This window comes from Rattus norvegicus, chromosome 8, assembly GCF_021556685.1.
Source record: "Rattus norvegicus strain SHRSP/BbbUtx chromosome 8, alternate assembly SHRSP_T2T, whole genome shotgun sequence".
Classification (NCBI taxonomy): domain Eukaryota; kingdom Metazoa; phylum Chordata; class Mammalia; order Rodentia; family Muridae; genus Rattus; species Rattus norvegicus.
The window spans coordinates 41,668,966-41,696,179 of record NC_141541.1 but is presented as its reverse complement, the minus strand read 5'-3'; the positions used below and the strand labels follow the sequence as shown (position 1 = coordinate 41,696,179).

Below are 27,214 nucleotides of genomic sequence, written 5' to 3'. Positions count from 1 at the left end.
ATTGTATGGCTTGTTCACTTTGGGGGAGGGTCGTCCGGGCTGTCAGACATGCCTGGTGACCTTGTGTCAAAAGACCAGGAGAAGATAGTTTCTGAGTATTGAAGGAGGCTCACCCAGGGGGGTATGATCTGATTGAAGCCTTGGGTATCAGAGTGCAAGCTATAGTTAAAGATAACTGGTTATAAGGACTCTTTCTACTGACATACCTGAGTCAGGGGTCACAATTCATTGGGCTTCCTGCCTCTTACAACCAATAAAGAGGTTGCTAACACTGGAATACTGACCTTTAATAGAACTACAGCCCTCCCCCATACCTCTGAATTCCAGGACTTCAATATTTGCCCTTCATCAAGCTGTCTCACTGGGTTGGAGGGCCATGGAAAAGAAAACATTGATCCTGACCTTGGGCACAGCCTCCAGTTGGAGTAAGCTGAAGAGCTGGTGCCAAGAATTTCTCCTGTAATCATCCTAGAATAAAGCCTGTTCTGTCTGGCAAATCAAAGTTCCTCGCAGTGTGCTGCAGAGTTTCTGAAACTATTTTAGGGGCTCCTGCCCCTCAACCTGTGGCATTTTGACCACAGGGGCAGGAACTAATTATTTCATGGATAGGATCAGAGGCACTCTCTACTTCAATGATGACTAACAGGGAATGTACTTAATGTTGGAGACTGACTCTTCTCTTGGAATAGGTCTAGCAGATAAGGCAGGCTCCCTCAAAAAAACTTCATTTAATGAATGATCTCCTTCTGTGAGCAAGTGTTGAAATTCTGGCTACTGAAGATAGCAGTTGGAATTTCTTTCATGGCTCATAATAATCTTTAAAACAACCACTAACTCTCTATTATCCTTTTGTTGTCAAAGCGCTAGCCCCAACCAGCAGCCCCTTTGCCTTGAGAGTCCTCTTTTGCCAGCTTGGCCTGAGCTGTGCCACTGCCCATGAGCAGCCTGCAACTTGCTTGCTAGTAGGCCTGCTCACCTGCCACCCTTAGCCCCACACTTCCCTACTCTGTGCTGTCCCTTCCTTAGAAGCTGTGAAGGCCTAAGCAAAAGGGACATCCTTTCATCAGGATTCAAGGCAAAGCTTTCAGATTCTTGTAAATGCCTTCTTCAGACATGATCACTCGATAACCTGGAGTCCATACACATGTGTCATGAACTGTTAAAATTAGCTAGACTGGACCAGGGAAGCAAAGGGAGAGGCATTTCTCCTTGGGGAGGAGGCTCAAGAGAGAAAGACAAAACTCCCAGGTTGAAAATAATTGCTCTCAAGCAAATCATTCCCAAGTTAAGCACCAAGAGGACCAAGTAAAACTCATTGGCAAACAACACAAACAGTTCCATGATTTCAAACACAGTCTTAATTCCATGATTTTAAACACAGTCGTCAGTGCATGATTTCAAACACAGTTGTCAGTCCAAGTCCAAAAGTGAAACAAAAGCCAAAAGATTCTCGACTATATCACAGAAATCATACTAGACAAACAAGATGAAGACAATGCATCCTATATGCAATTTCCACAGATGCCTGATGCATTCAGTTCATGGCCCAAATATCAGCTTAACCTTAGCTGCTTCTGGAATGAGGTGGACTGTCTGATCCCACCTCCCAAAGGGATTCTATAGTTTTCTCTAGATTCCTTTCTCCTCCTAGAGCATCCTTTAGGGCCTGTGGCCTGTGACAACTAACATGTCCTCCTGTCACAGCCGTAAGCCCGTCACAGGACCCACAGCATCCACTGAGGGGACACTAACCCCTCTACAGTAGAGGACTCAAGCACCCCTCTGAAGGGCCTCAAACACTCCAGACAGCAGACACAGACAACATAAGACAACATGAAACAATGAGGAGACAACATGACACAGAGACAAAACAGAAATTAACACAGAACACAGACCACAGATTTGCTCGAGCTTACCTCTGATCTCTTGGCCAATTGTGGTCTGGGGGAGCCCAGTTCCAAGCTGATGCAACAAAATGTTGTAAGAACCCATTGTGGCCTTACACCAGGAGCACCACCCACAGAGCACAGATTGACAAAGTGACTGCTGCAGTAGCATGAGTGTATAAGGTTTTCAATCCACGTATGTGGGGTTGCTCACCAATGCAGGGAGAGGCAACCTTGAACCCAAAAAGCATGCAACTTTTATTCATTACAAAGGGCAGACTTCAGCAACAGGATTAGCTGGCCCATAAAACAGTAACTAACTCTGCACTATCTTTTGTGTCAATTGTTCCCTCCTGGGGTAACTATGGACAAATATTTCCTACAAAGTATAATAATTTCTTTAAATCTTTTTCTTAACCATATTCTTCGTGTCCTGAGTGACTCCCTGAGTCCTGTCACAAAAGGTGACTGTAGAATGCTTGTCTCATCTCTCACCACTAAGATCTGTGTTGTCCGTGGAGAAACACACTAAGCTTCTTTTTTTTTGTTCTTTTTTTTGGAGCTGGGGACCGAACCCAGGGCCTTGCGCTTCCTAGGTAAGCGCTCTACCACTGCGCTAAATCCCCAGCCCCCACACTAAGCTTCTTAACCAAGGTCGGGCACTCCATGGTTTCCACAAGCAGGGGAGCAAAGGCTCCAAGGTGGGAAGCAAAGTCTCTGAGGGGAGCAAAACCTCCTAGGGGTCAAAAGCTCCGAGGGGGAGCAAAGGCTCAACCAAACAAGGAAGACAGGCCTGTCTACTCATGGGGGACAATGTTCCTCTCCAGGAGACCTCCAAACAGCCTCATGCTGGGCGCCATTGATCAACAATGGTGCTGAGGGTACCTGGAAGAGAATGTGGGGAAAAGAGACATGAAGAAGGAAGCCAAGACAAGAGTTCGATCAAGGCAACAATTTTATTTTTTCCCAAGGCTGAATTCATACCATAAGGGGGTAATGGAGGGAGGGGGGAAGTTTGAAACATTTAGTCAGGCTAAGGACACAGTATTTGTGTGGTCAGAAAATTGGCTGGTGTTGACATGATGTTAGAAAGGTCACAGGTTTGTCATATCTATTGATCAGCAGGATGTTGTTTTTTCAGAAAGGTTGCAGGTCATCACACTGGGTATCTTGATGTCAGATGTATTTCTCAGCAAGGTCACAACTTTATCATATCATTATTCATCTTGACCATAAGATTTGTATTAGTGTTCTGCAGCTGGCCAGGGATTTTCATTTAACCCAGTCATACTTAATCAACCATCATAATAATATCAATAATGGAGGATTTGAAGGGCATTACTACCAACACTTCTGGACTCTAAATCCAGTAGGTTTACACATGTTACACAGAACATGGTTTTTGGTAAAATACCCATATGCATTTAAAATACTTTTTTGAAATAATAAAAAGTAAAGTTATGAAAGAAATTAATTAAAAATTCTAAGCATAGTGGCTTTGCAGTATAATTTCAGTCCTTGTAAGGCAGAGACAGACAAGATTTGTGAGTGATCGATAAGCCATGTCTATATGAGAAAATGCAGGTTACCAAAGGATACAGTATGAAGTCTTGTCCAAAATTTCAAAAAGGAAATAACAGAATTTGCCTGAGGTGAAAAGAATGGTAGGATGAGAAAGTTAAAAACCAATGAAAGTGCTTGGATAGATATGGAAGCTGATCATGGGCATATTTATGAAATGCCCCTCCTTTATTCTAGTCACTTCTGCAAACACCAGAGAGGAATGATTCTATTCCTCAGACTGTAGGACTTTTCTATCCTAGTAAATTACAACAGATTATAGTTCATTTAGATTCAGAAACCAAGCAGTGGAGTAACACTTAATGAGAAAGGCAACTACTTTCTGTGTGGCTAAGACCTATATGTAGCCCTAAAACTCAAGAGGGTGCCATACTTAAGATATTTAGAAGATTTCCCATCCCTGATTCTTTTCTCCATCTGAACTTCTCTAAAGAAGAAATTCCTATGTTTAGTCCCTAGCAGAAAATATAAGAAAAACAAAATGTCTGTAGCTCTAGGCAGAAACTGGTCAGAAGTGGGCAACTTTGGAATAATCACAGAGAATTATTTTGGTCAAGGATGATCACAGCTGCAAAAGTTAATATTAAGAATTACCTTTCCTATCCCATAACCTAGAAGACCACAGTCTCTACTAAAGATGTACAAACAACGCCTCAGCTCTTGACAGAAATGGTCCTCCAAAACAAGAAAAACCCTAGATAACCTTTCTGCAGAAGTCAGACCTGTATATGCCCTTATTAATGAAACTTTTTTGTTTCTGCATCAATAATTCAAAAGAAATAGGGGGAAAAATCTCGGAAAAATCAAACAAAAAGATTAAACCTGACAGTGTATAACTCGGGAATTAGTACAGATCTTGTTAGGACAGCTTTTGGGTACCTTTTCTCTGTTAGTTTAGGCTCTCTTTCTTCTTATTGCTTCTTTTTTCTTAATCCTATTTTTCACCTTCAACTTACTTAATGTTCAAGTACAACTACTTAACAATGAACATGGACCACATGTTGATCACTGCTGCTTGAAATTTTCCAGCCTATCAACATCACTGATTCTAGATCACATCATAATTTTACTTTCATCTTTGATGATTCACTATGTGTTTTGAGAGTTTCCTAATCCCTCTGGCAAATTTTGTATGGGCCTTGGTAGACCATGTGAGTATATACAACAGCTATCTCTATAATCAAAATAATTCATTGGAAAAAACTTCACCATTGTGCGACCATATAGTACTATATCTCTGTCTACTCCTACACTAGAATCCCCAAAACACACCCTTGTTTGCACCAAGAATAGAGAAGGTAAAGATTTATTAACTGAAAGATGGTTTCAGGAAACTTTAAGCATCTGCTGGCAAGGATGAAAGAATATAATCAAGAGAAACAATGAGCCCAGACCCAGAATGTGGGGCCTTGACAGTTGAGGACAAAAGTTCAGTCAATATGTATACAATAGTACCTGTCATTAATTTCCTGTGTAAGTGACTTTCAGGATGAATGGCAAGAACTGATATATCCTACAAGATGCAGATTCTGTTAAAAAGTCTTTCATATACAAGAACATACATTGAAGGATAAGATGGTATGGCATTTGCTTGCCTCAGCAGTACATATACTAAAATTGGAATGATACATCATGGACCCTCCACAAGGATGACACACAAATTCATGATGTGTTTCATATTTTTGAGTTAAGAAGTGCATGCTGAGAGGAGCCTATTACAGTTCTTTCCCCAGAGGCTTAGCCAGAGCATGTCAAATACAGAGGAGAATGCTAGCAGCAAACCATTGAACTGAGAATGGGGTCCCCATTGGAGGGATTAGAGAAAGTATTTGAGGAACTGAAGGTACATGCAACCCAATAAGAAGAGCAATAGCAACAAGCCATAGTTCCCAGGGACTAAACCACTACCCAAAGACTATGCATGGACAGATTCATGGTTCCAGCTGCATATGTAGCAGATGATGGCACGGTTGGACATGAATTGAAGGGGAAGCCCTTGATACTGACACAGCTAAACCCCCCCCCAGTGTAGGGCAATGTTGTGGTGGGAGTGGGAGGGGGAACACTCTTATAGAAGAAGCAGAGTTGGATGGGATGGGGCCTTATGGCTGGGAAACCAGAAAAGGGAATAAGAATTGAAGGGCAAATAAAAAAATATCCAATAAAAAAAGAAGGTATGGCATATTAGAAAAAAAATAAGGTATCAGGACATTACCTTAGGGAAGGGAATGTAAGAGTAAGGCCCATATTTTAAGACTAAGGCACAATGGAAGGTAATTAGAAAACTACCTAATGCTTATTATGCCACATGGCAGACAAACACTGCAAAAACACTTGAGATGATGAAAATTTTCTTTATGGGTTTGTTTCTCCGGACTCAATGTTCACTATCTCTGAGCACAGAGACTGACCACAGTGGTGCAGAACTTGTAGGAGGAAGGGTAAAGGGGCACTTTACAGGTTTATTGAACCCTTGAGAACAATTTGAAATTAGATGCTGGCTCAACTTATTGCTTTTCCTTTAAAGAAAAATACTAAAACAGATTTGATTGCCTTCTACATTCTTCATGTTGACAACTGGGGCTAAAATTGATTAAGAGCAGTATGTGGAACGATAGTAGTCTTCATGAAACCATTAAGTCTTCCTTCCATATTACCTATGGCTAATTGTACAAATATAGAATACAAATGTTTAGATTTTTAAATAAACTCCCAACTATCATGATTCACCCTCAGATCATGTCAGTTTTCTTCTTTCACTGACTCCAAACCTCCTCTGTTGGCCGTGAGCCACACTGTAGCTGGACTCAGGCAAATAAGTTACTAAACCTCTTTATGGTGTTCTCTTGTGGATATCAGGCATTGCCAGCAGCATCAGTTAATGACTACTGAGGACTTCTGGACTTCTAATAACAGATCCTGAATACTTGGAGACTGACATTGTGACTTCTAACACTTTCTCTGAATACCTAGGGTCTAACTCCTCATGGTGTCAGATGTTTCATCACAAATGGCCAACCTCAGGGAAAGATGAATGATGCTATAAAATATAATACAGAAGAAAGTGATGAGCTACTCATGTCTAGTAAAATCACCATCCCTCATAAAGGACAATCTACATAAGAACAGTAACTTTCCCTTAATGTTAATGAAGGATCACATTTACTCTCATGGGATGACTCATTCATATTCTCTCTCTTTCTCTCTCTCTCTCCCTCTCTCTCTCTTTTCTCTATCTCTCTCTCCCCTTTCTCCTTCCTCAACCTGTCACTGTCCCTCTCACTTTCTCTCTGCCTCTCCATCTCTTTCTCTGGTCCCTTTCTCTCCTATCTCACACTGCTCTTCCACATATAGATGTTTTATTAAATCTTATGAAAATTCTTGTCAAGTTAATTGTCTTTTCTTTGTACCAGAACAACATATCGTTCCAGGTACAATACCTATACCTCTGAATTGGACTTTTCTATTTTTTAAGAATATCTAGCTGCTTTTGCCAACCATGGGAATCTCAAATGCAGATATTGTCCTCCCAAGGATCAATGTCTAAGAAGCTATCGAGGACACTGTAGTTTCCACCTGCTCTTTCTAATCACTTATTATAGGTATGTGGTATTATTCCTTGATTCCTTGTCTCTCAAAAAGGTTCATTAACTTTTCACTTCTGAAATGTGTCATGAAATTAACTAGCCTACACTTTGATTTTCAAAAAAATTCATGACTTATAGCAGAATTTTGAAATTCATTTCTGAATTCATCAGGTCTGTGGGGATATCTCAGCAGATTGAGAATTGTGATTATACTCTGGGTATGTTGCCTTGTGCTAAATTTGAGCCAGAGACATTATAGTACACAATTGTTAGAACAAAATTTGAGGCCCACATCATCTTCCTACATGAGGTAATTTATGAATAAATCACTTTGCCTCCAAGAGTTGTGAACAATGCCAAACATTTTAAATATTTATGATTATTTTGCTGTATATAATATATTTAAAGATATGACATCCATTACGTCTTCAAATGCCAAATAACATAAATAATGAAACTATAACACCTTTGACCTTCTGAAAAATAACTCAGCATAAAGAAAATAGGGCACTATACTGTTTATTTAACGTTCATTAGGAACTATGCTGTGCAAAAGATATTGAGATGCCAGCTTACAAATGCTGACAAAAAATAGCATTCTACAAACACACAAGCACACACATACAAACACACACCACAACCACCACCAGCACCACCACACCCCTTCAAGGACTAAATTTGATAGCTCACAAATGTAGTTAAGTAAAGTTACATATTTTTCTAAAGAATCAGAAAAAAAGATTATAAATTCAGTGTTTTTGAGTACTATAAAATGTTAAAGGAATTCAAAATATAGGATACATGTAATGTAACAACCGATGTTAATTGAACCTAAAATATAAATGTAGAGAACAAGATATGATGATAATGATAATGATAATGAATGCAGAGAACACTCTTTCCCTCATTTTAATTGGCCGAGCTGATAAATTCCTTTAAAATAAGAAAAAGCAGTGAGGACATAATAAGGGATTTGTTGCACAAGAAGTAAAACACATGTTAGTTGCAGAAATAATAGAGGGGATGAGTCAAAATGTTTGCTTCCTAAGCATTTATTCCCTATGAATCATGTAATACTTAAAGGAAATTTGTAGTAGTTTAAAATGTTATACAGGAAACCCCAAGTATACTTAAATATAATTTGTTAAACAGGTATATTTAGTTGACACAGTAGTGGAAATGAAATAGAGCGAAGAATCGTTTATAAACGATTTATAAACGTTTATAAAAAATAAGACACTAAAAGCGCCTATATTATTGGGCAGAAAATGTCAAAGTTTTAGAAAGGTGGTGGATTTTATTTTTTTATAAATATTATTAACTTATTCTTTAACCGTGTACCATCTCTCTTGATCTTACCTACCCCAGTTCCCCACACACTTCACCTGGGAACTTTGAACAAGTCATTATCTAAGTTCAATGTACCTTCTCTGATTTCATGATCAGCTTGTCCATGTCATGTTCAGAAGACAGCATCTTCTAGCACTCATTTCAATTCATTCATTCAATCTCTTTTTCTCTAGTTTACAAGAAACTTGTAAGGGATTTATAGATACCTCATTAGGGATGAGCATTGAACATTCATTCTGAGCACTTGGACAAGTTATGAGTCATGCATGTTCTGATGTCCACTGCACATAGAAGTTTTTATGTGCAAAGTGAAGAACACGAATGTATATGTACAAACATATATATTTAAAAAATAGTTTGATAGCATATCCTTAACAAACCAAACTGCAGTTGGATACTCCCAAACCTTTGGCTCTAACAGCTTCTCAGCCAATTTTTTTTACCAAGTTTACATTTCCAGCCATGAATTCTTTTCTCTTGTGGTACAAGCTTTAAAGCTACTATAAAGGGAATTGGTTGCTCCAAGAACTTTTGTGCAATGATTGCACCAGTACACACATTTTGCCTGCCAAATAGTCATTATAGCATTCAATATAAGTTGCTGGGTAAAACTACCGATAACTTTCCTTTCACAGAAGGCTGCACATCAGGTACAAAGACAATGAAAAGTACCCAGCAGGAAGGAAATTTCCTAGGTCAATTCCAACATAATTTCTCCATTTGCTACAGCCAGAATCAAATTTGTCTTCAGATACAGTGTCATACTCTTTGGTTCAGGGAGACAACTAAGAGCAGTGGAGATGTTCTTTTTGTGTTAGGACCCTCTGGAGCCTCCTTTAGTCATAGGGAAATATCTCACATTTGGCACTGAGATTTTCAGTTAACAACCCTTGTCTTATAGAAGAAACATTGTTTATGTATGTATGGTACATGACATTAAAGTATTCTTTCTTATAAATTATACTTTTAAAATATTTGATTTGATTTTAATGTCCATGTCCATGTATGTAGTGCATGAGGATTCAAGTGCCCTCTGAGTATAGAGGCATCAGATTCCTTGATGCTGGAGTTACAGACAATTTTGGGTCACACACATGGGTACTGGAAACAAAACTTTCATATGCTACAAGAGCACTGCATTACTTTAATCACTCCACCTTCTAAATAGCCACTACTACATTCTTAAATCAGTATGCAAAGTAGTTAGATCAAAATAGATATTTATTTATCTTTTTGTTTTCGTTATCCAAACCCTACAATTCCTTATATATCACCATTCCTTACTGTGCTTACACTTCTATCCCCTACTTTCATAGCACATGTATTCTATTCATATTCTCACTCAATAAGGCCTCTGACCTTCCCATTCTGATAGACTGTTTCTAGCTTTCAAAAATTGACAGATGCTCAAAATTAAACTGTTGAGTCTAAATGTTAGAAAAAGATGAAAAGTGGTAACTTGTAATCAAATAATATTGATATATAAATCGAAATGTAGCATATTCAATTTAAAAGCAGAAACTAACAAATCGTGTTAAAACTAATATGTGTATATAGGTTAAAATTAATTATGTACATGAATAAAAGAGGAGAATAGGCTTACCATGACATTGACATTTAAAATGCAGAGTTCTACATTAGCTTAAGGACATTAAAACTGTCTCGGAAAGTGAATTCATGGAGTCCCATCCCTAGAAAAGGAATTGTAAATATGTAATAACTACTCGGAGGAGGAGAATTAGCATCTTCCAGAGATGAATTCACATACAGTTGTACAATGCAGAGTGGTCATCTCTCAAATCCTATATATACAAACACCAAAACCCTCAGTGGGTTGTACATCTTATTTAAGATTTATTTACCTTTATCTTAGTAAGTTGTCATATGTATATATACATGTATATATTCATATATATATAATATTCATATATGTGTTTATATATGAATTTAATTTCCAATTCATCTAGTAATATTTTCTTTACATTTACTTATTTATTAATTTATATATTTACATATATGCATATCCTCTTGTTACTCTTTTTAATAGGCAAATTTAGATGCCTTCTGAACCGAAAAGAGGTACTTAACTATAAATACACTCGATATGTAGTTATCAGTGGTTGTGATTTCTCTGAAGTGGATGTTGTGAACTAAATTATGTCCTTTAAGAGAATGTTACATGACCTTAACAACTAAGCAAATTTCTACCTCATAATATATTAAAGTTTCCAGCGACTTCTAAGAATTCCTGAGGAAGGCCTTTACAAATGTGTGCTCATTAATCTACTTACCTTCTTTAAACTGAAAAACAATTTTCTCAATAATCTTTAGTAGAAATTAATAAAATGATTTGCCATTTCCCATGGCAAAACAAAAGACTTAAATCCTTCAAAATCATTTTAAAATGGACAAAATTAGAAGACACATTCCTCATATCCATATTCGATAGCTACTGTTGTCCTTGTTCAGTACATGTTTAAACAGTCAAGTTGATAAGACATCATGGGTGTAGGTTCTGACATTGACAGCTCACACAATTTCATAGCAAACTCCAGGATCCTCTGGCTCTTATCCTCTTTCAATTACACCTACAAGATGCCAAATCCTTATGCCCAGTGGTTCTTTTGTAGGTATATCTGTTGTGACTTGACTCTATAACCCCTTTTGGTCTGTTGTTGTTTTATGAAATTGCCTCTGACTTGAACAAAAGAAAATTTTCTCATGTACCCGAAGTTTAGGAAGTATTGCATAAAGTTGGTGAAGATTCAATGGCCTGGTAGGCCATTTTCTGATTCCTAATTGACCCTCTTCTGTGTATTCACACAGAGGAGAAGAAACCAGGAGTCCCTTTGTATTTTTCCTTAATAGAAACATGAGTCGTATCTGTAATAGTTCTATTCTCATGACCTAATGATCTCCCAAAAACCTCACATCCAAGTTTTATTACCTCCAATCCAACACCAGTGATTCACACATCTGGTTCATAAGACTCATAAGTGAAGCTGAAAGTGAACAGTAGTCCATAAGTCACATAAACAGTCTCAACACTAAGTCATTTTCCATCACAATGTTTTATTCAACCAACAAAATGAAACAAGGAAAGATATTACAATTAGTATCTGTTGTTTTGGGAAGAAATTATTGAACACCTAAAAGATTAATGACTAAAGGAAAATATTAACAACATAAACAATGAACTTAAATGAGATAGAGATTGGGAATAGTAGGACCCAGGTTATACAAAGAATAAATCTGGAAAAATTGGAGAGGTTGTTTTTTGGAAATGGTAAAGTCAATGTACTGCTAAGGGAGATGTAAGAAAGTATAAAATAGTGTTGAGGATTTAGCTCAGTGGTAGAGCACTTGCCTAGGAAGCTCAAGGCTCTGGGTTCGGTCCTCAGCTCTGGAAAAAAAAAGAATGTATAAAATAAATCTCTTCCACTGTTTTGGGAGGTAATCCCACTAAGTAGAACAATCTATTTTCAAAATCACAGAAATCCATCAGCTTCTTCTTCTCATGAGCTGGGATTTAAGCTGTGAATCACCATGCCTTGTTATCAATTATGTTGTTCATGTCACACCACAATAGTACCAACATCACGTGAAATGCATGGAATAAGACTGAAAGAATATGCTAGAGGTGTAATTTGATGGAAATACCATTGGAAAATGCACCATAGAAGTAGTCATCAAGTACAGGTGTCAGCTCTTCCATAGTCAATGTTGGAGAACCATCATCTGACTACAGTATCAATTTAAGTCTTCTTGCATTTGTGAAAAAAAAGGTCAATATGAATCCCAGAGTAAAAAGTGTATGTAATCTGTCAATCATGGGGGCATAGAAGGAAGGAAGGAAATCAGTATCTACAAAAGGGTAGGAGCACAGAGGTTGGTGTAGAACACAAAGTTTTTCTCTATTCCCAGCTGAGCTCTCCAACTACCCACACCAGATGCAGAGTACAAGGTGTTGTTAAAACTTGGGCAGTGCTGGAATAGAGACTGAATTGTTGTAAGGGTCCAGGAGGAAGATGAAGTGCTAAGGACTGTCCTTGGAACAGGTAAAGATAAGCTAGGCTAGTAAAAGTTGTTTCACAACAATTTGTCCTTTCAAATTTTCCTTTAATTTGTCTTATTTCCCAAGATCAATGTTTCATTAAGGCACATGTGAGAACATTCTTGGAACACATACTGGATACAGCCACCTGGTGAAGAAGTAAGACAAGGGTCAAAATGTGTGTGTGTGTGTGTGTGTGTGTGTGTGTGTGTGTGTGTGTGTGTGTGAATTCAGTGACTCAGAAAATGAGGAGTCAGTCTCCAGTGAGATTGGTCATAGTCAGAAAGAATACTAAGATCACATCTGTAGACATCATCCCTCATACCATAATCTTCTTACAGCCAGGACACCAATCCCAAATTTCCTAAGTAGAGTTTTAGGGAACAAATTTCGTCTACCTGATTATGTCTTCCTAGCAATCCTCTGCAAACCCTTCAGGGACTTACCAAATGTGAAATTTCTCCTTGAGGTTTGCTCCTCTAAGAACCAGTGATTGCCGTAGAACACAGAGAGATATTTCCTCCTTTAACAGGAAAGCTCATTCCCCAAGTTTCCACTCCTATTCCCCAGGGATAGAGAAGTGCACAGCACTTGAGGGAAAGTATAATCCATCATCTTGAGACTTCCTGTCTCACATTCCATAAGAAGCTTCCCTCAAGGTTCAAGGAACACATTTCTTCATTTTTAGTATCACAGAAACTATCCAGTTGGAGCTGAATGTAGTGGACTGGAAGCATATCAGAGATAAAAAAGGAAAATCAAATTTAAGAGGTTCCTTTGAGGGCAGGCTCAAGCATCAGACAAGAACTGGGACAGTGGCTCTGATAAATAAATAAAAAAGAATGTTGCTGAAGGTCTTACCCTTCTGAGGTGCGCCAAGACATTGGAATCATAAAATCAAGAATTGAGGAGAGCTTAAATGATTCCCAAACCCAAATCCTACATATAGAGTAGGTAGTGGGAGGAACCACAAAGTTCTCATGCAGAGGATTGGGCCCTCCATGTCTGTACATCTGTCCCCAAAATTTCAGTGTCTTCATACCATCAACCCATCATCATGATACACTGATGTGTCAATGCCCACACCTGCACGGCACTGAGAACTGGGAGTAAGCCTGCGGGATATAAAAGACACATATGCAGGTTATTTGTGTTATGAAGGATGTGAATTCTGTAGCTTTGTTCACTGAATACATACCCCAAATTGACCTAAACCTAGGAAGCACAGTGGGAAAACCCAGCTCTAGACCAGTAACAAAAGACTGAATACATGCTCCAAATTTACTGGGGAGAAATCCAGGAAGACAAGCCTAAACCCCAGGATAAAGACTGAGAAAAAAAGACATGAATGAACTGACCATCTCCAAGGTGGTTGCAACCAGGCCAGTGCATTCCTTTGTTAGGAACAAAAGGCTTCCACAAGCATCAGCAGGGCTCTGAAGAGGTAAAACCCTGAAGGGGATCCACGAGTCTCTGACAAGTCCCCCTATTTTATTTTTTATTTAGAAGTCATCCCTATTTTATTTTTTATTAAGCAGTGCTTGTCTTAGGTCATTTTGGGGTGGCAACCGCTTTCTTATCTCTGGAAAAACTCTGCCAGTTTCAGAGTTTCCTGTCTTAGGTGAGGATTGGTTCCAAAGAGATGCACTTCCTTGGCTAATTGCTCCTATGGAAGGCCTATAATCTGCCTGGCAATAAATTTATTGTGGCATTGCCCTCACTGAGGGGTCCAGGCAATGCAGTTTGAGTTCTTAAATGGCCTATAAACATACAGCACATTCTCTGAAAGAGTGGTAAGTGCTCCTACACAAGCTTTATTAACATAAACATTAAACATTAGAGATGCCTATTTCTGTAAATATTGTCCAGATTCAGCCTTACATAGAAATATCCGAGCTGGCAGCTTGAGACCGGGAGTTGAGAGTAAGCAAATGGAGTCTTCCTCATTTTGTGAGGGTGTACTATCAACTCCATTACCATTTCCAAAGATACGGGTGTAAGTCTATGGCTTTGTCAGTCAGTTGCCTGAGCCAGAGCTCTGAAAGGACAGCGAGTTGTCAGACATTCTTGCTGAAATTATCACTCACTGATTTCGTGTAGAAAACTTGCCTCCAATCAGTTGTATAGCATAAATAATTGTAAAGTTTGAGGGTTCACAATATCTGAAAAAGGAAAAAAAAAATTAATTGTAAACCATAAGCCACACATTGACTATCAGTATATAAATTGAAAGCTTGATTTTTCAACATGAAAAAACAGTGGCTACAGCATGTAATTCAATAATCTGTGCTGAACCAAAGGGAAACTCAGGAGAATAAACTTGTGATCCAATTATACATGTTGCCTTTTCATTAGATGAACCATCTATAAATAAGGTAAGCTCATTTTCTATGGGCTGTATGCACAAATTAACAGGAAATACAAAAGCATGCATAGAGTAAAATTATCAATTTTGTCTGAAAAATTTGTATATATAATAGGCCAAATATCAGTATTTTGTAATAACCAATTTAGTTGCTGTTTGAAATAAGGCATGTTTCACAAGGCTTCTTTTTAAAATACTTCCATGACTCTATCCTACAATTCTCTATTAATACAACAGCTTTATCTCCCCTGAGGATATCAAACAAAAGCTTAAGTCCTCTGGTAAGGTGAGGAACTTAGAAGCTTAAGATTAATTTCAAATATTGAATAGTAATATCGAATCTTTTCTGGAACAACTACTCCCCAAAATATAAAGCTCACTGTGAGAGTAAAGGTTTGTAGTAAAAATTTCCACTACACTGAAAGATTCAAAATCCTAACTTCTTATATTGAAGCAGTGACAAAATTACTAATATATGGGGCTGTTAGCCCTTATTTTATAAAACTCTTCAATGATATTACTTCATGGGCTCTCCAAAATTATAGGCGAGTTCATGAAATGAAACCCTTTCACAATCACCAGAATGTAAAGAAATGGCATCAAAATAATCCTCTATATCTATCTTGAAATGGCAGTTGGAGTAAACAAACAGGCTATAATGCTCTCGCAAGTTCCATAACAATCCCTACCTGTTTGATTTTTTCTTAATTAAAAAGAAGTGTGAGTTAGCCAATGTAACACTGGCAATCCTTAACCACAAATGTTAAGTTCCCCTTGCCACACCAGAGCACAACCACAACTTCTTAAAGCAAAGCTCAACCTCCAATGAATAAATTGGTCTCCAAAATCCAGTATCTCCAAAACACACAGTCTATCCCTCATGCTATAAAGATTGATTACCAATTCCTGTATGTGAATGCATGATGGTGCAGCCTTCAATACCTTAACAAAGAGTCCTAAATTCTTTTATAAGCCTTGTTTTGAGGATAAGAATTCCATGAAAATATTATCTCAATTTAGACCTATTTCCCTGGGTTGTCTTATGACACATATTGTCTAGAATGACTCCATCAAAATTACCAATTTTAAGCCAATTTTCTGTTACCAATGCTACAGTTTTTTAACCATATCCACTAACTAAAAGCCAATAGTCTATAACCAAGTCATGTAGAGCATATTTATACCTCTAAAACCAATCAGAAACAAAAAGTAAGTGTCTACACATAGCTTTAATATTTAGAGTAAAGATCATTTTTATTTTTTCTAGCTGTAATTTTAAGAGAAGGAACTTTTTACGTGCTAAGTCCAATAATCACAGTCAGGGATTTTCCACTGTGAAACAATTATCAGCTGAGAAGCTGAGAAGCTCTGATGCCTTTAAGATCAGTTGCTACAGACTCTCAGCCCCTGGGGAGCTTCTCCAGCTGACTTAGGCTCCTAGCTATAGGTGCAGGACTCCAAAGCACAATGGAAACTGCTTTTTATTTATTTGTTCCTTTTTTGAAACAAGTTAAATCCAAATCAAGGCATGAACAACCAGCAGATAAAGTTTTTTAACCATTTTTATCATTTTACCTTTTCTTTGAACATGAAACATTAAACATTTAAGCAGCAAGAAACCACAGACATAAACTGACAGACCTGGACAGCTTGGCGCACCTAGGAGAGATAATAGACATAACTAGATGGTGTCCCACCAAAGGGACCCATTTATCCTACCTATGGAACCCAGAACCAGAAATAAGCATTTCTCCAATAGGAGCCAGCAAAGAGGCAGGTTGTCTGCTGCCTTCCTTCTGTCCCTAGGAGAGTTCTGAAGAAGCTTAAGCTCATTTTCCTTCTCTTTCTTCAAAGCTTCTGCAGGGAGTCTGGGCGGTCTGTTTTCTCCAAACCTATTCTCTCTCATATATAGGGCATAAACTATCTCTAGTCAGGGTCCAAAGACTAAAACATAAGTAAAAAAGAACATATAGGCAAAAATGCTTTACCTGTACCTTGAACCCCCCCCCCCCCTTTTTTTATACAAGTTTTACTCATGCTAGTCCAAATCACTGAGGCCTTTTCTCGCACATCTTACCCCAATACATCCCTCCTTCTTTGCCAGCCAGCTTCCCAGGATGCCCCGTCAGAAAACCTCTTTCTCAATCTCGGTGAGACCTCCATTTGTCGATCCCCACACCAATACTGCACTGAGAACCAAGCATAAGCTTGTGGGATTAAAAAACACACATTTGTGGGTTATTTGTGTTAAGAAGCAATGTCAATTCTGGAGCTTTATACACCGAATATATACCACAAGTTGACCAAGTAGAAAAATCTACGAAGCACAGTGGGAAACCCTGACTTAAGACTTCAGTAATGAAAGACTGAATATGTGCCCCAAATTTACTAGGGAGAAATCCAGGAAGACCAGACTAAATCCTAGGGACAAAGACTGAGAACAAAAGACAGGAACAAATTGACCAACGCCCAGGTATATTACCAGGTGTGTTAATACCAGGCATTTCTTTGTTAAGAACAAAAGGCTTCCACGTGCATCAGCAGGGGTAAAAGACTGCAGGGCAACCAAAAGGGTCTGAAGAGGGGTGAAACACTGCAGTGGACACAGAAATCTCTGACAAGTCCCCCTATGTTTTTTTTACTAAGCACTGATGAGATTAGAAATATTAGAAAAAGAAAGATGGAAGAAGAAAGCTATAGGGTAAATGTAGTCCAGAATGGTTATGAGATCATGGGGATTAGTGATTTAAAGTGCATCTTTAAAAGAATTTGATCCTTCCACCAAACCTAATCTCCACAATGTCCACACATCTGTGCTGACCAGAGTGCCTGACATAGGTACCAGACCCTACCACATGTAAGGATCTTACTTTTTTGGAAACCCACCCACAAAGAGAGGTCCAGTTGGGGTTAGAGGTAATGCTTCTCAGTGCTGTGAGATCTAGAATCAGAGAACAAGACAGAGCACACAGGTTCCCCCATCAACAAGACCCATTTGTATGTAAATCTGAGTTGGAAGGGTGACCAGTGGCATTCTTCTCCATGGACCTAGTATATATCTGGAGAGAGCTCATTCTGTTCATGAACCGTGCTCATCTCTCCTTCTATCCCTTGTTAGACAGGTACTTGCAATGACTTTATGCATTTTTATCAACTTTCAAATTGGAGTTCATAACTCTATGTGCAGTAAGTGACATTGTAGTCCTCTCAAGAAAACTGATAATTAAAGCTCTGTATTCTGAGCATTCAATACAACTAAAACCAGCTTAAAGAACAGTCATAATCAACTGACACATAAAGAAAAAAACAAAATTATAAAAGGTTTATAGATGATGAAAGATGAGGCACTAAACCTTAGTATGTTATTTGACTAGGGAAATGTCTAAAGAAGAGAAACAAAGTATTTTATTTTATTTTTAAACCTCTTTTATTCATTCTTTGATAATTTTATAAATATAAACAACATATCTTGATCTAACCCATACCTGCTGGGTTCCAGAGTCAACACAGGATCAGAGTTCTCAACTGGAAGCAATGATATCTACACAGCACATAATAAATATACACAGAAAACAATTAGGATAAAAACTGACAGGCAATTTCAAGACTTAAAGTCTCTCCCTCTCTGTATATCTCTGTCTCTCTCTCTGTCTCTCTGTCTCTGTCTCTTTCTCCTCTCTCTTGCTCTCTCTCTTCTCTCTCTCTTCTCCTTTTTCTTCTCCTTTTTCTTCTCCTTTTTCTTCTTCTTCTTCTTCTTCTTCTTCTTCTTCTTCTTCTTCTTCTTCTTCTTCTTCTTCTTTTCTCTTCTTTTCTCTTTCTCTGTTGATTGCTTGCTTGCATCTTGAGGATAAATACACTCTGCATTCTCTTGCACATTCTGCTCTTTTAATTGTGCTTTTCTTTTCTGGAACGCCCACACTCATGCAAACCTCTTTAAATTACCATTTCATTCTCACACACACTCTTCATACACACCTCACATATATATCACAGACACACCACATGCGCTCTCATTTTACTCACACACATAAACTTCATACACACCTCACATTCTTTCTTCCCTCACTCTTCACATGCTCTCCTCGTGCTCTCTTATTCACTCTCACATTCCCCTCTCACATTCACTCTCAGAATTGCTCTCACATTTGCTCCATTCTGTGCTTGCTCGTTTATTCTCTGGCCTTTCTCTTAACACAGGCTTTCATTGATAATCCAAAAGCAGGAAGAGAAAAGCCATCGTGTAATCATTTCCAAATCAAATTCAAAAGAATAACCACATCCCACAACGAATTATGTATTACAATTGTTCCCCAAAGTTTCAAACTTCCCATATTCCCAGGCCTATGTTCATAATAATAATAATAATTGTAAAGTTATTATTATTTAAACATTAACTTTTGACTTGTTATATTTCAGAGCTCAAACCTCTGAGATCAGCTACTTGCATTTCCTGTGAAGCTCTAATGATAAAAGACATGGGCAAAGCTGCCATGCAGTGGCCACAAAGTATCAAGTTAACACTTATCTCAGTAGTCCTGCTAGCTTTCTGTTCCTTGCACACAATGACTCTTGTAAGAGTCCATTTTTACTTAGTTCTACTAGTATATAATTTTATATATTCTATACTTCCTTATCCACAAACCACTTCTAAATATTAGGTAAAACTTATTTCCTAAATTCAGTAACATTTTACTTTCTTGAGATCCCAATTTTGGCTCTAATTCATGTTTTAATAATTTCTTTAAAGTTTCTTTGCTCGTCAAGTATTAATCTGGGACTACTATTGTGCAGTTATTAAATTATATCCAAGATGAGAACACACAGAATGCACTGCGGCCTTTAGGACTGTGCTATTCTGTGTCCCTATGCCTCAATTTCAAATTGTTTAAGAATCATTACATCAAGGAACATCTAGTTTTAAAGTATTCAATAGAGCAGAAGGATAATGAAGTGGGAAAGTCAAATGTAATAGAATAATTATGCACACCAAAGCCAACTGAAAAGCAGTCACTCACAAATGAAATCTATACAGCTGTTCTCTAGGGCTAAATTTAGGAGAAATGGGAACAACCTTTTATTAGAGAGAGCTGCTGTGGGCTACTGAGATGTTGCCATCATGACCTATTGCATGCAGACTCTTATTTCAAAAGACATATCCCCTGGAGGGAGTGTCTCCTGCTTTTCATGGTTCTAGATGCCTCCATTTTTTACTAAAGTTTGCCATGGGCTTATGAGATGTCTCCATCCCAGCCTAGTGTTGGCAGTCCCTGCCATTGTATGCTGTCCTCAGAACATACCCAACATCTCCTTTTTCTCCCCTTGAACTTCCTTTTTCAAACTATGTTACCAAAAATTTAGAAAAATATGAATTAAAAAAACTCCATATAAATACATATAAGACACAGTAAAGTATACATGATAGGAAATAACTATTAGTAAAATCAATGAGTTATCAGCAATTTTCTTAGTTATCAATAAGCTGATTTGAAAAAAAATATAAGAACATAAATTACCTAAAATATCCAAACTTAACTTTAAGAAAGTGTAAAGTTAGGTGACACACATTGTTTGATTTCAATGTTTCTAAATACCTGTAGTCACTAGTTTATATAGTCAATGAGAAAAGGGACATCGCTGAAATAGACTTACTTGACTGTGGTCCCTAAATAATGCTAATGGCACGAAGATAATTCTAAATTAAGGATGGTGTCTCAAGCATATGTAACAGAAAAAAAACTAGGTATTCATACGTGAAATTTTAATAAATAAAACTCACCCTTAAAAGTTTACAATCCCAGACATGAATTCTTTCACTCCTGATGTACAAGCATCAAAGCTACTAAAAAAAAGTTGGTTGTTCCCAGACCATTTGTGCAAGGGTTGCAGCAGTATACTTATCTTGTCTGGCAAATAGGCATTACAGCATTCAAGTACCTTGTTGGGTGAAACTACTGATAACTTTTTTCCCACAGTAGGCTGTGCATCAAGTTCTAAGACAAAGAATATTACCCAGCAAAAAGGATATTTTCCAGGACTTTACCAACATGATTTCTCCTTATGCTACAGGCAGAATAAAATTTGTCTTCTGATACAGTGTCTTACTCTTTGGTTCAGGGAGAAAACCAAGAGCAGTGGAGATGTTCTTTCTGTTTTAGGACCCTCTGGGGCCTTCTTGAATCATAGGAAAATATTTCACATTTGGCACTGAGATTTTCAGTTAACAACCCTTGTCTTATGGGAGAAACATGGTCTATGTATGTATGGTACATGTCATTAAAGTCTTCTTTCTTATAAATTATACTTTTGAAATATTTGATTTGAATTTAATGTCGATGTCTGTGAATATACTTATGTCCACTTGGGTTCAAGTGCACTCCAAAGCTAGAACCATCAGATTCCTTGATCCTAGAGATACAGGCAGCTTTATGTCATTCATAGGAGTGCTGGAAAACAAACTTTCATCCTCTATAAGAGTACTACATGACTTTAACCACTCAGCCTTCTAAGCAGCCACTAATAAACTTTTAAATTAATATGCATAGTAGTTATATCCAAAATTGTTAGATCTTTATTTCCTTTTTGTTTATATTATTCAAACCTTGACCTGTCCAGCAGGTCCATTTATTCAGAGTCCCGAAGAGGCGATACTTGAGTGTCAAGGGGAGGGGGAGAAAAAAGGAGACCAAGCAAGGTTCTGTTTTCAATGTCTCGTTTGTTGAGGGGAATGTACAGCATTTAAAGCTCTGAAGCAGGAATTGAAGCAGGAACTGAAGCTTAGGGCAGGGGAGTACTGAGAAGTGCCCAAGGACATAATGTAAATCATTAAACTGCAGGATATTCTCCTTAGACACTGAGGCAACTGTCGTCCGGGGATAAGTTCTTTGAAAAGGTCAAGCCCTTCTCAGAAATCTGCTCTTTAGCTTTGCTTAGTTCAGGCATTCGGTCTCCGACATCTCCACCTTTCCTTAACTATCAGTAGGAGGAAGTTCTGTCTATATGGTGTGCATCCACAACCATCAACTGGTTGATGTCTTAGTCTAGACAGGTTTCCCCATGTCTGGCACTCTCACTTAGGTTTCATTATTTCTGCCAGGGTGGAAGTAGTGGTCTGAGATAGATCAGACATGCCTCACAAAGTGTCCAGCTCAGCCATGGTGAGCCATTTTTGCAGTTAGGACTGCACCCCAATGGCTAGGAACGATCTTATGCTTTAACACACCATTCTGGGCTATACGTGTGTGTTTTGTAAGAGTGGGCGACCCAGATCATGGACCCGTGCTAATCCCATCATAGGGTTTCTTCACAGAGGTGAGGTGTGTGCCTGGTATGTGGCACCATAATTGTTCCCGTCATTGACGCTTTCACCAGCCACTGATTTTCCAGCCTGAGATATAGGCTGTATTTAGGGTGGAGAAGTTGAGGCCAACTGCAGGTGACCCAAGGGGAGTATCACACTCCCCGGTTGTCTCAGCCTCCTCACAATGGAGGTGGTGGTAATGGACTGAGACCTGCTTGGTAGCTGAATTCACCTGGGCCTTGATAAAATCAGTTAACTTTCTAAGCACCCATGGACCAAGGGAGACAAGTAGCAGGAGTCCTATAAAGGGACCCAGGATACTGGGTAGAAGAGTGGTGATCAGGGGAGAGGCAGAAAACCAAATTTTTATACCAGGCTTCACTCTTTTCTCTTTCTTTTTGTCTCTTCTGTAGACTTTCTCCTACTTTTTGTAGGCTGTTTACTACTAATTCTGTCTTATCAGCATAAAAGCAACACTCCTCCTTGAGGGCCACACAGAGCCATCCCTGTTGGAGAAAGGGAAGATCTAATCTATCCCTTCTATATTGTAGAGCAACCTCAGCCAAGGAAGCGACTGAATATTTAAGATAGGTTATTCCTTGTTGAAGCTCACTGATATCCCTGTCTATGGTGGCATTGAGCTGATGATAACTCTGTTGGGAGGTGATAAGGGAGGCAACCCCAGTTCCTGTCCCCACAAGTGACAGGCCTAGGAGTACTGCAAGAGTCACAGCAGTGATGGGTTCTCTCTTTGTACGAGTGGAGGTGCCTCTTTCCCAGAACTTCAGGAACTCAAGATTGGGCCAAGGAACTTGTGCAGCGGTGGTGGAGTTGGCAGACACCACATCTCTGGCGCCATTAAGAATCACCCAGGTATAGTTGAAGGTCTGACGAGGCAATGTAGCAAGGGCAGACCTGATGATGTTTCCAGGGATCCAGATGAAGGGAAACATGGTCAGCATGATCTGTAATTAAGCACAGTTAGACTTTTCCTCAGGGTTGTCCCCTGGGTGGGTTAAAGGCCTTAACAAGGCACTTGGTTAGCCAACAGGCGCCCCCAGTCTTTGAATCATAAATGCAGGCTGATCCCTGTCCCCAAATGAGGACCAGATCAGGGGCATGTCATTGGGATGTTAATGGGCCCTTCCATAGGGCTGGTGCATAACCATAAGAATTATGGGGGTGCCATAGGCGGTCTGCTGCAGTTTTTCTATCCTTCTCCATGACAAGTTAGTTAAGGACAAAGAGTGCATGATTTATTAAATTTTTGTGATTACCAGGGAGGGGGAATAATATTCCCCCATTTGACTGTAATTTATGGATCATATTTTTAAGGGTGTGGTGAGTTCTTTCAACTATACCCTGTTGCTGGGATTATAAGGAATGCCCGTGACATGTTTAATTCCGAGTTGGGAACAAAAGTCTTTAAAATTAGAACTAGTATATTCAGGTCCATTATCTGTTTTAACAATCTTAGGTTGAGGTAAAACTGTGAGGCAAGCCAGAACATGATTTATAACATCTTTGGTGGCCTCCCCTCTCTGCAGGGATGCATAGATAAAGCCACTAAAGCTATCAATGGTGACATGAATATATTTTAATTTACCAAAGGAGGGAAGATGGGTGACAACCATTTGCCAGAACTCTCCAGGAACCAGCCCATGGGGGTTGACCCCTAGGTGGGGGTCAGGCAGTAGGGTCACACAGCCTTTGCAATTACGGACTATTTGGCAAGCCTGTTCACGGGTGATCTTATATTTAATCCTAAGGGTGTGTGCATTAAGGTGCTGTAAGTTATGTGCTTTTTGGGCAAATGTAAGGGGCATAGAGAAGGCCAAGGCCACGAGCCAGGTGAGGCGTTCAACGGCATCATTACCATCAGCCAAGGGGCTTGGCAATCCAGTATGTGCTCGGATGTGTCCCAGAAAGAAGGGGCAAGGATGCCTCTGAATATTCTTTTGTAAGCTGGAAAACAGGGGTAAGAATTGGTGGTAGGCCGAATATAGGGCACTGTTTCTAACTGGGGGATAGAAAAGGCAAGATATCAGCTATCCGTATATAGGTTAAAGGGTGCATCAGGCAGCGCACGAAATACTTCGAGGATAGCTTGAAGCTCTACCAGCTGAGCGGAATCTAAAGGAATAGAGAACTGTTTTATTTGACCATCAATGGAAAATGCAGCTTGTCCATTAGAGGAGCCGTCTGTAAAACAAGGTGGACTCCTGACATAGGGTGATCACATGTTACCTTTGGAAAACTGTATCAACTTATCTGAGGAGTAATGATTATCTATCTTACCCTGAAAGGCAATGCAGCTAATTGACCACTCATCTACATGTTGACTGAGACAAGAGAGCTGGGAGGGGCTATAGGGTAATATTAAAGCATCGGGGTCCCTTCCAAAGAGCTTATGGGACTGTTCTCTTCCAAGACATATGATTTGTGCCACGAGCAAGGGATAGGTGGGAAGGACCCTAGTAGAAGAGGCAGGTAAATATATCCAGTAAAGAGGATATTGCTGCCAAAAACCTGCTGTTGGAGAAGAGGGTGTAGGAAGGACCTCATTGGAAAATGTCGAGAATACCAGTGAAAAATCACAAGGAGGAGCTTCCTGTTTCTCAAGATTGTTTAACTTTATGGTCTGCTAATTCCTGAGAGAAGCTTCCTGCATCTAAAGATTGTTCTCTAAGATTTTAATCTAAATTTATGGTCAGCTAGTTCCTGGGAGAGAGTTGTCAAACCAGCCAATGTAATTACACATTCTATAATCCTAGAAGAAGCTTCCTGGAACATACAATTCTGGGGCCTAAGCTGTTTCTTCTGCTCTAAACTTTGTGTCTAGGGGGGACAACTTTAAAACTTTTACCTTTCATCCCCCACTTCTTCTAGTGGCTAGTTCTAATCATAGAACTAAATTAAAGCATGATGTTGCTGACGTAACATCAAACTCTGAACAGCACTTACTCTTTCTCTAATGAAGGTAACTAGCTTATTTAACACACATGGACCTATATCAAGAAGCAGAAGCAAAATTAAGAAGGGTCCTATAAGGGAAGATGTCAGAGTAGTCATCCAAGGAGATATACTAAATAAGCTCTTGAACCATCCCTGATGCACTTTTGTCTCTCTGTCTTTTGTCTAACCTTGTCTTAGGTTTACTTATGGAGTCTTTAATTAGTTCTGAATGGTCTACATAGAAGCAACATTTTTCTTTTAGTGTAGCACACAGACCTCCTTCTTTAAGGAATATCAGGTATAATCTTCTTTTATTCTGAAGGACTATCTCTGAGAGGGGGTTTAGGGATTCTTGGAGGTCAGCTAAAAAGTCTTTTTTATTTATATCTAAGTCAATGGCAGTCCTGAATTCTCCATAAGCCTTGTGATGCAGGGCAACAGCAGATGTCCTTGTAGCTGCCCTCGCAGCACCTAGATTCAGCCTAAAGATAGCCCTAAGTAATTCTCAACTCTCTTTTGTGTCTTGGTAAATCTTTAGCATCAGGATTCCAATCTGGATACTATCTGAAACTACACACAAAGGTCATGACTGCCTTTTAGAACTTCTAAACTTATACAGGTTGTGATCCCTGAGGCACAGTCCCAAGAAGTGTAAGGAGTACTAACATATGCAATGTGACATCATTTGCAATAGAGATCAAGCTTATCCCCACACCTATCCTGATGGAACCCAGAGCAAACATGAAATTCTTGTTTCTAAAGCACACTCCTCAAGTGAGCATTATAGATTTCCTGTAACAGGTACCAACAAGAATCTCAAGTGGGATGGTGAGAAAACAAGAAGAGGGTCAGGAAATAGAGGTCCACTGAAGAGGGCAAAAGCATTCAGTCACCCAGAAAGACAATCAAAAGATTAACAAACAAAAAAACCAAAAGTGCAGATAAAAACAAAAACAAAGCGGCTGCTGCAAGATTGCCACAAAACCTGAACTGATTCAGATGGGAGCTTCCATGAGCTCACCAAGGAGAGATTAAGGGGAGCAGATTCCACAGCACTCCTCCTTCCTAACCAGAATCTTCCCATTGTCAAAGTCACAAGTAACACAAAACAAAGATCTAAGACACGCAGGCAAAGACCACTATGTAAATACAGACAGCGGGAAAGACGGGCCTTTTCTCCAATCCATGAGAATCATCTAATCCTCACTGGCACCAAGATGGGAATCTCCCAGGCATCCCTGGGGTCCCTTCTCACCTCCTGGGACATCACCCAGGGCAGCAATCGGTGAGCCCCTGGCACATCTACCGCTCACATTTGCATCTCTCCTGAGACATGAGCCTCCCTCTCAGCCCGAGATGGGAGCAATTGCTAAACCAGAACTCCAGAACTCACAAGCAAATACAGACCCAGAGTAGCAAATACAGACCCAGAGTTTAGCCAGCAAAAAACACAAAAACAGAAAGACACAGATGCTATTTCCTGAATCGGAACGGCTTCGGATCCTTTTTCTTACAATAAGTCATTTCAACACTTTCCAACCTTGTCCCAACTATAGGAGCTAATTTCTGGTCCTTCAATAATAAATCAAAGACAAGTTTCTGACACAACGACAAAAAAATTTAATGAGATCCTTTTTTCTTAACTCTTATTCCTCTCTCCTTGAGTGAGCACTTGATCTCTTCTATGAAACAAGCTTCTGTAGATAATTGCTTCCCCATGATAATCGGACGACAATTATTTGGCTGGCATTTTTACCTCCCTCTCCAGCGACGCATGAGCGATGCGGCCTGAAGAGTCCTCAACTTCTCCTCTGTGGATCCTTTGTCTCTGTCGTCCGGTAGTTGGCTCTGCTTCAGGTCCCTGTTTGGCCGCCACGAGACCCGTCCAGCAGGTCCATTTATTCAGGGTCCCAAAGAGGTGCTACCTGAGGGTCAAGGGGGAAAAAAGAAGGAGACCAAGCAAGGTTCTGTTGTCAACATCTCGTTAATTGAGAGGAATGTACAGATTTAAAGCTCTGAAGCAGGAATTGAAGCAAGAACTGAAGCTTAGGGCGGGGGAATACTGGGAAGTACCCAAGAACATAAGGTAAATCATTAAACTGAAAGATATTCTCCATAGACACTGAGGCAACAGTCTAC

The 27,214-nt window shown here is 39.2% G+C and overlaps 1 long non-coding RNA gene and 1 pseudogene across 16 annotated transcripts; one reads left to right on the top strand and one right to left on the bottom strand.

Annotated features, from left to right (window-relative positions):
* Positions 1 to 5,054: 5,054 nt before the first annotated feature.
* Positions 5,055 to 5,151, top strand: LOC120094413 (U6 spliceosomal RNA; annotated as a pseudogene).
* Positions 5,152 to 11,459: 6,308 nt separating this feature from the next.
* LOC120094112 (uncharacterized) lies at positions 11,460 to 27,089 on the bottom strand. 16 transcript variants are annotated; one of them, XR_015627153.1, is made up of 9 exons: positions 26,832 to 26,949; positions 23,036 to 23,085; positions 18,309 to 18,364; positions 16,901 to 17,030; positions 16,399 to 16,482; positions 14,340 to 14,620; positions 13,320 to 13,573; positions 12,905 to 13,185; positions 11,460 to 12,606 (listed from the first exon to the last, which is right to left on the bottom strand). It is a non-coding gene; the product is annotated as an uncharacterized LOC120094112 (long non-coding RNA). The 16 variants fall into 16 exon arrangements; XR_015627158.1 differs by lacking the exons at positions 23,036 to 23,085; positions 26,832 to 26,949 and having other exon boundaries at positions 14,546 to 14,620; positions 18,309 to 19,636; XR_015627152.1 differs by lacking the exons at positions 23,036 to 23,085; positions 26,832 to 26,949 and having other exon boundaries at positions 18,309 to 18,653.
* Positions 27,090 to 27,214: the final 125 nt, after the last annotated feature.